This window comes from Rhipicephalus microplus, unplaced genomic scaffold (genome assembly GCF_043290135.1).
Source record: "Rhipicephalus microplus isolate Deutch F79 unplaced genomic scaffold, USDA_Rmic scaffold_531, whole genome shotgun sequence".
Lineage (NCBI taxonomy): Eukaryota > Metazoa > Arthropoda > Arachnida > Ixodida > Ixodidae > Rhipicephalus > Rhipicephalus microplus.
In genome coordinates this window covers 45,001-52,163 of record NW_027465091.1, presented here as the reverse complement: position 1 = coordinate 52,163, position 7,163 = coordinate 45,001, and the positions used below count along the sequence as shown (strand labels likewise).

At 59.5% G+C, this 7,163-nt stretch overlaps 3 non-coding genes across 3 annotated transcripts in view; all 3 read left to right on the top strand.

The window, feature by feature from the left end:
- Nucleotides 1-2,078: 2,078 nt before the first annotated feature.
- LOC142795024 (small subunit ribosomal RNA) lies at nucleotides 2,079-3,893 on the top strand. Its single transcript, XR_012892701.1, has one exon. It is a non-coding gene; the product is annotated as a small subunit ribosomal RNA (ribosomal RNA).
- Nucleotides 3,894-5,612: 1,719 nt separating this feature from the next.
- On the top strand, nucleotides 5,613-5,765 carry LOC142795022 (5.8S ribosomal RNA). Its single transcript, XR_012892699.1, has one exon. It is a non-coding gene; the product is annotated as a 5.8S ribosomal RNA (ribosomal RNA).
- A 1,154-nt stretch (nucleotides 5,766-6,919) lies between these two features.
- The window catches only part of LOC142795019 (large subunit ribosomal RNA), a 3,958-nt gene continuing 3,714 nt past the window's right edge, over nucleotides 6,920-7,163 (top strand). The window contains exon 1 of the ribosomal RNA XR_012892697.1: nucleotides 6,920-7,163. This exon is cut by the window's right edge and continues 3,714 nt beyond it. This is a non-coding gene — a ribosomal RNA (large subunit ribosomal RNA).

The following is a 7,163-nucleotide window of genomic DNA, read 5'->3' as shown; positions in this document are numbered from 1 at the left end:
AAAAAAAAAATTTTTTTCGACATTCTTTTTTGCTCGTCGACCTCGGGTGACCCAGGTCGCAGTGGGAGCCGCGCACGAAAGCGGCGTCGCGAGACGGCTTCGCGGTCGCTAGTCGCACGAGCTCGGCAACCGCGTCTGCCGGGGCGGAGTTCGGGACGCCGACGGCTAAGTGGGAACCGCCGCTCGGATGTTCGCCGTTTGTGGCCGAGTGAGTGCTGGCACTCCGGCGAAGCCAAACGGGGCCGATTCCGGCACGATATCGGCGTCTTTCTACGTGCTCGCCGGCGACCGTCGCACGAGTACGGCAAAGTGCGTCTGCCGGGGCGGGGTTTGCGACGCGTACGCAATAGTGAGAACCGTCGCTCGGATGTTCGTCGTCTTTCGCCGAGCCAGTGCTGGCACTCCGGCGAAGCCGAACGGAGCCGATTCGGGCACGATATCGGCGTCTTTCCACGTGCTCGCCGGCGACCGTCGCACGAGTACGGTAAACCGCGTCAGCCGGGGCGGAGTTCGGGACGCCGATGCGAAAGTGGGAAGCGCCGCTCGGATCTTCGCCGTTTTTGGAGGAGTCAGTGGCGGCACTCCGGTGAAGCCAAGGTGCGCCAATTCGCGCACGATATCGGCGTCTTTCGACGTGCCCGCCGGCCACCGTCGCACGAGTACGGCAAACCTCGTCTGCCGGGGCGGGGTTTGCGACGCCGACGCAAAAGTGGGAACCGCCGCTCGGATGTTCGCCGTTTTTGGCAGAGTGAGTGCTGGCACTCCGGCGAAGCGAAAGAGCGTGAATGCGCCCACGAAAGTAGCGTATTTGGACGTGCTTGACGGCGACCGCCGCAGGAGTACGAAAAACCACGTCAGCCGGGGCGAGCGACCCACGGCGGTCTGGGTGCTTATCGCTGCTATTATAGGGGCACCCCGGCAGACGCAGAAAGAAAAAAAAAAATGGGGACATGGCGTGCGTCACCGTGCGGCTTCGCAGCGTTGCCGAAGTCGCCGAGCCCTTCGACTGAGCCGAACGGCGGACAGGGAACGTTGGTCGGCCGTTCTAACCTGTCGGTGCCACGCCGAGACGTCGTTAAGGAAAACCGCGTCGTGGGCCTCTACGACGCCGTCGAGTCGTTGTACGTTTGGTGTCCAGCGTGTCGGCGGCGAGTAGCGGACACGTCGTTCACGACTTCGGTCTTTCGCAGTCGACGCGAACTTGCGGAGAGTCGTGGTGCCTCACGTTTTCGGCAGAAACCGCGGCGGAATTTTCCCGTGCGTGCGCGCACGACCTCGGTGCTGTGCCGTCAGCGTAGTGTTGCACAAACTCGTGGCCTACCCAAGGTGCGGTACGTTTGCGGCCGTATCCTCGGTGGGAATTTCGTGAGTAGGGTCGCAAATTCTACGACCTCGGCGGGTTTGAGAGCGACGTAGACTTGTGGCACGCTCAACATGCCACACGTTTCGGGGCACACCCGCGGTGAAATTTTCTCGAGTACGCTCGTATTAGGGCCCAAGGAGGTCTGGGTACTTATCGCTGCTATTATGTGGGGGTTCTCGTGAGCGGCGTACGCGAAAGCGACCGGGTGTCTGATATGCGGCGGGCTTCGGCCTCGTCAAGCGTGTCCTCGGGTCTGCTCCAGGGGAATCCACGGCAGTCGTCTGCAGCCTCATCCGCTTGATGCGTTAGGGGCTGGTTGTCGGACGGTGCCGTTTTACCACGATATCGAGGTGTGTTCCGTGTCGTCCTCGGGCGATTCAGATGCGAAAGCGCCGAAGACGCGGGCGTGACCCGTCGTCTGGCGGCTTTGCAGTCTCGGCTCCGTTGCTAGTTCCGGCCGGTCCACCGACAGTGCAGCGGGCTTGGGCAACCCGCACGGCGCGACCGAGTCGATGCAACGAAAAAGAGCGAGCATGAACGTGCTTCTTGCCGCACGGCTCCCACTCGTCTTTCGGGAAGGTTGTGCCGTAGCGAGCTCGAACGCCGTCATCTCGGAGTGCAAAATAAGCGTGTTGGGGCGCCTGAAGGTGGCCTCCGCCGCACACAGACTGCGTCCGGCCCGCCGAGGGCGAGGACGGACGCGCAGTCGAACGATTACCTGGTTGATCCTGCCAGTAATCATATGCTTGTCTCAAAGATTAAGCCATGCATGTCTAAGTACATGCCGAAATAAGGCGAAACCGCGAATGGCTCATTAAATCAGTTATGGTTCCTTAGATCGTTTCTTCCTACTTGGATAACTGTGGCAATTCTAGAGCTAATACATGCAGTGAGCCTGGAGCCCTTTGGGTAACGGGTGCTTTTATTAGACCAAGATCGATCGGGTTTCGGCCCGTATTGTGTGGTGACTCTGGATAACTTTGTGCTGATCGCATGGCCACGAGCCGGCGACGTTTCTTTCAAGTGTCTGCCTTATCAACTTTCGATGGTAGGTTACTTGCTTACCATGGTTGTTACGGGTAACGGAGAATCAGGGTTCGATTCCGGAGAGGGAGCCTGAGAAACGGCTACCACATCCAAGGAAGGCAGCAGGCGCGCAAATTACCCACTCCCGGCACGGGGAGGTAGTGACGAAAAATAACAATACGGGACTCTTTTGAGGCCCCGTAATTGAAATGAGTACACTCTAAATCCTTTAACGAGGATCAATTGGAGGGCAAGTCTGGTGCCAGCAGCCGCGGTAATTCCAGCTCCAATAGCGTATACTAAAGCTGCTGCGGTTAAAAAGCTCGTAGTTGGATCTCAGTTCCAGACGAGTAGTGCATCTACCCGATGCGACGGCTCGGACTGAACATCATGCCGGTTCTTTCTTGGTGCACTTCATTGTGTGCCTCGAGATGGCCGGTGCTTTTACTTTGAAAAAATTAGAGTGCTCAACGCAGGCGAGTCGCCTGAATAAACTTGCATGGAATAATAGAACAAGACCTCGTTTCTGTTCTGTTGGTTTTTGGAATACGAGGTAATGATTAAGAGGGACGGACGGGGGCATTCGTATTGCGGCGCTAGAGGTGAAATTCTTGGACCGTCGCAAGACGAACTACTGCGAAAGCATTTGCCAAGAATGTTTTCATTGATCAAGAACGAAAGTCAGAGGTTCGAAGGCGATCAGATACCGCCCTAGTTCTGACCATAAACGATGCCAACCAGCGATCCGCCTGAGTTACTCAAATGACTCGGCGGGCAGCTTCCGGGAAACCAAAGTATTTGGGTTCCGGGGGAAGTATGGTTGCAAAGCTGAAACTTAAAGGAATTGACGGAAGGGCACCACCAGGAGTGGAGCCTGCGGCTTAATTTGACTCAACACGGGAAAACTTACCCGGCCCGGACACTGGGAGGATTGACAGATTGAGAGCTCTTTCTTGATTCGGTGGATGGTGGTGCATGGCCGTTCTTAGTTGGTGGAGCGATTTGTCTGGTTAATTCCGATAACGAACGAGACTCTAGCCTATTAAATAGGTGCGGGGTTCCCAGCACCTTACAACCTTCTTAGAGGGACAAGCGGCTCCTAGCCGCACGAAACAGAGCAATAACAGGTCTGTGATGCCCTTAGATGTCCGGGGCCGCACGCGCGCTACACTGAAGGAAGCAGCGTGTCTTTATCCCTGTCTGAAAAGACTGGGTAACCCGTGGAACTTCTTTCGTGATTGGGATAGGGGCTTGCAATTGTTCCCCTTGAACGAGGAATTCCCAGTAAGCGCGAGTCATAAGCTCGCGTTGATTACGTCCCTGCCCTTTGTACACACCGCCCGTCGCTACTACCGATTGAATGATTTAGTGAGGTCTTCGGACCGATGTCCGGCGCGGCCTTTCGGTTGCGCCGGTCTGTTGGAAAGATGACCAAACTTGATCATTTAGAGGAAGTAAAAGTCGTAACAAGGTTTCCGTAGGTGAACCTGCGGAAGGATCATTAACGGATTGTGAAGGGTGAGCGCCTCAGCTGCGTCTGCGCCCGACACTTTCTGCCGCTGACCCCGTTTGGACGCGGGGTCGGCTTTTCCCCACGGGGCTGCCTGAATGTGGAGCGGCACCCCGTGACAAATTGTTGCGCCCAGCGGACGCCAACACCGCGACCTTGGACGGTCGGCCAGGTGGCGGACGCGGGTACAAACGGCGCAACGCACTCATAGGTCGGCTTTCGACCCGCCACTGCACCGTGGCTCGAAGCGCTCGAAATGCGCGACCCGACCGCTGCGGGACCGCCTAGTACTGTAAACAGGAGCGGCGGAGCGCGAACGGCGAGTCGTGGTTACGTCGGTAGAAGGCGAGGCTGCGCGTTCCCGAAACGCCAGCCGAGTGCCCTCCCGACCGTTCGAGCGTGCAAGAACGAGACCCGACAATCGCGCGGCGACTGCCAAGTACGAGAGGAACGGCACAAGCGTCGGCGGTCGGTCAAGGAACTGGCGATGTGACGGGTCCGCTGTGCACCAGTGCATACCGTCCCGCCGTCCGCGGCAAGCGCCTCCGCGTCCTCGGGTGACGGAGGCTGCCGGTCGGTTCTTGCAGGCGAGGGATCTCGCTGGCACCGGTTCGCGTTGACGCGCGGCCGGTCATGGCACGGCGATGCGACGGCCGAGGTGCGCAGTACTCGATGGAGGAACCGCACGCTCCGATGACCGTCCCGCCCTCCGCGGCGTATGCGTACCGACCGTAATGGTTGCAGCAGCGCCGGCCGGCTTTTGAATTCGCCACACGAAACACGGTGCGAGATCGCGGTTAGGGGAGCGTCGACGTTGCCAGGCGTTTTGCTTGCTGCCGAGGGAAAGGCGGCACGGCCACGTCGCGCTCGTCGCGATTAGCGGGTCTGCGCGCTTTGGGAAGGTGCCGCAACGACTTGCCGAAAGAGGAAGCACGGAAGAACGAGGGACTTGGACGTCCCGACAATTGAACGCACTTGCGGCCAGGCCCTTGCTGGCTTCGTTCTTCCGCCTCGAGTAGGCTCGTACGCGGCTCCGGCGCCGAAAGTGGTCCTTGGCACCGACTTCGGTGGACGTGGGAAGTGCCGCGCAAGTACGGCGCGCCTGGCTCCACCTGTTGGCTAAAGTAGGCAGCCGGATCGGCATTTTGGTGTGCGGTGGCAAACCGTGGATGCGAAAAAAGCTTGTGCGATTTCGTGGAACAAAAAGCGGGGGTCCCCCTTTTTATGCGGAGGAGACCGACCCGCCCGCCGTGGTGAACCGCGACGCCACGGTAAAAACGGGAGAGGCTTGTCGATGGGACCGTGCATCCCGCGCTCCACGGAGGCCGGGAGGCGGCCGCCCGAGGAAATGTGTAGCCGTCGAGGCCCGCATCTGCGTGCACTCTTATCCAAATGGGTGTACCGCAGGCATTTTCTGGTTAGGCGGGCCAATGAGAGCGAGCACACAACGATACCTACGGGTCCGGCTTGGAGAACCGGCTTCGACGCCTCCCGAGTATTTATAGAGGGGTGGACCACGAAAGCACTCGCAAGTAGCGGAAGCGAAACGCCGTCCGAAACACACCGTTTGCTCGATTTGCGGCAGCCGAAAAAGGCGCGGCAGAGTTTTGGAGTCCAAGCGTGCGCTGAAAAGCGCCCTTCTTGGCCACTGTTTGGCCGAGTGCCAGAAACGTTTGGTTTTGACTGTACGGAATTGAACAAACACTTTTTCACGACTCTAAGCGGTGGATCACTCGGTTCTCGGGTCGATGAAGAACGCAGCCAGCTGCGAGACTTGGTGTGAATTGCAGGACACACTGAGCACTGATTCTTTGAACGCACATTGCGGCCTTGGGTCTTCCCTTGGCTTCGTCTGTCTGAGGGTCGGATCACATATCAAGAGAGCCTTCGGCGCACAAGGGAACGTGAGCCGTCGACTCGTTTTGACCGCGTCGGCAACACGGACAGCACGCTGAACACCTCACAGCGAGCGCCAACAGCGGCCACTCAAGGGCGAGACGGTGGCGACCGTCGTGCCAGAGCCCAACCGAAACGGGGGCGACCGACTGCATTGAGGATGTGGCACCTCGTTGAGACCGCCGCAGGACTTCGAGTCGGAAGGAAGCCTGCAGGGAAAGTGCGGTCGAGGTTGCGTACTCCTCTCTGCGACCGGGCGCGCAAGAGCTGCGAGAGCCACGGACGCGCAACTTTAACGCACGGTAAACACGAGGAGCGAAAGCCGGCCAGCAAAGCTTCTCCAGCCGTGCGCAAAGTGCGCGAGATCGCAGCCTTGCGTTGCGCTTGTTGCCCTCGAAGTAAGCAGGGTGTCCCGTAGACCGGGCGCTCGAACACGCTGCGGGGCCGTGCCTCCTCCAGGCTTTGCCGCGCGAACAGGGAACGTTCGCGCGCAAAGCGCAGGGAGGTGAGGAGGCTGCGCCCGACGTTTGCGGTTCGCTGCGTACGCGGTTGATGCGGAGAGCACGGCGCGACGACTTGCCGCGAAGCGGAAAAAGTCTCCCGCACGAGTTGGCGAAACGTTGGCGAAGCTTAAGGCGTTCTCGTCGTAGTCCGCCGTCGGTCTAAGTGCTTCGCAGTTCCCGTCCCGTTCAAAAAACTGGGCCACTCCAGTTGGGGCGGGGGCGACGCTACACGAGACGATGCCTCTCGCCAGGCTGCGTGGCTGCCCTTGCGGCGGCGGCGACTGGCCTCGGCGGTGTTTGGGCTTTCGACACGGTCGTTTATCACGCAACTGCTCGGACGACGCACGCGCGCAGCGGAATGCCGCTTGCCAGCCTTGTGAAGATGTGACCCTGTACAGGGTTGCGGGCGCACTTGGTAGGGCGTCGTACTCGGTTCGCGATGGGTTTACGAACGTGTCCCGTCACTTCCACGTCACACCGGTTGTGCGCCGCACGCGTGCAGCGGGGAAGCCGATTGCCAGCCTTGTGAAGAAGTGGCCCTGTACAGGGTTGCGGGCGCACTTGGTAGGGCGAGCGCACGCGGTCGTGCAGGAAGTTGATGGAAGCGAATGTATCCGCTGTCGACCTCAGATCAGGCGAGACAACCCGCTGAATTTAAGCATATCACTAAGCGGAGGAAAAGAAACCAACAGGGATTCCCCGAGTAGCTGCGAGCGAAACGGGACCGAGCCCAGCACCGAATCCCCCGTCCTTGCAGGCGGTCGGGAAATGTGGTGTATGGGAGGCGACGTTCTCGGGTGTTTGCGACGGTGCAAGTCCCCCTGACAGGGGCTTGTCCCAGAGTGGGTGCCAGGCCCGTCTCCGC